Source organism: Lactuca serriola, chromosome 8 (assembly GCF_051521515.1).
Source record: "Lactuca serriola cultivar US96UC23 chromosome 8, Lser_US96UC23_V15, whole genome shotgun sequence".
NCBI classification, from domain to species: domain Eukaryota; kingdom Viridiplantae; phylum Streptophyta; class Magnoliopsida; order Asterales; family Asteraceae; genus Lactuca; species Lactuca serriola.
In genome coordinates, this window is record NC_136415.1 from 149,399,183 (window position 1) to 149,400,442 (window position 1,260).

Consider the following 1,260-nt stretch of genomic DNA (forward strand, 5'->3'; position numbering starts at 1 on the left):
AAAACTTGTCCTCAAGTTTTGAAATGTAAATTTTACGATTAAAAGTTTAATTTTGAATGATTTAAATTTGAAACCCTTAGAATTTTACAAGTTTAAAATTCAACCCTATACTATTATATTATTACAAGATTAATTAATATATATGTATAAGAATAAGCTAGTCTTATCGCTAGTAGGCCTCATTCACGAAGCCGGTCTATAAGGTGGGTATAAGGTTGCTGCTTATAAAATGGCGCTTAATGAGTGTACACTCACACCCACCGCTTGCTTGACTGGTGGAGGGTCGTTAGCCGAACGGATAGGATATGACACTTAATTCCTCATTATAAGTATAATGAATTTACAAAGTAACTATAATGTTTTACAAATTCCAAATCTTAATTACTTTAGGGCAAAATGTGAAAATGATGCTATTCCATAGAGTTACACTTTGCACCTTTGTCAATCATTAGTGGAGCGTGTGTGGTTAACCGGCAGATTAATTTGGGATTGACATTGGTGGCAAAGGGTGGCTCGATGTTTGTCATAGATTAATGGAGCATGTGTGGTTTACCGGCACATTGATTAGGTGATAGAGACATTGGGTGGACCATGTTGATTCGCATGGTTAATCACAACTTGTTTGCAATCCTCGGTATCCCAGTCGAAAATTTGAAGTGCATATCGAGATTTAAACATGCCATTGAAAAGTTCAATGTATCTCAAAGATCTAGGAGTTTTCAAATACATTTAAAACTTAATTTCATTTCGTTTTTCATGGTGGAAATTAGTGAATTGTCATTCACTTACCTTCAAATTATTTACTTTTAGAGTACGACATCCCTTTCTAAGTTGTAAATAATGTTGTTGGATCCTAACCCTAATTTTTCATTTGGGTGTTTAATTGGGGATTCTTTCTAATCAAACTTTTCCTTTCTATTTTCAGATATCAAACGCTATCAACAACACTCCTGCAGCTACTGGTGGATTCTCACTCATGAATTTGTGTGGGAAAGTGATCTTTAATGGCAACAACTTCAACGAGTGGATCTGAAATATCCGAATGATTACTCGATACGAGGACAAAGAGTATGTCCTCGATGAGAAGCTTGAAAAGATCAATCCAGAAACTGCCACTGCTGAAGAAATCGTTGCCTTTAAGGCTCATGAACGTGATGCAACGAAGGTTCATTGCATCATGCTCGCGACTATGAACGCAGAACTCCAAAAGTCCTATGAGGACATGTATCCATTCGAGATGCACCAAGATTTAATGGATAG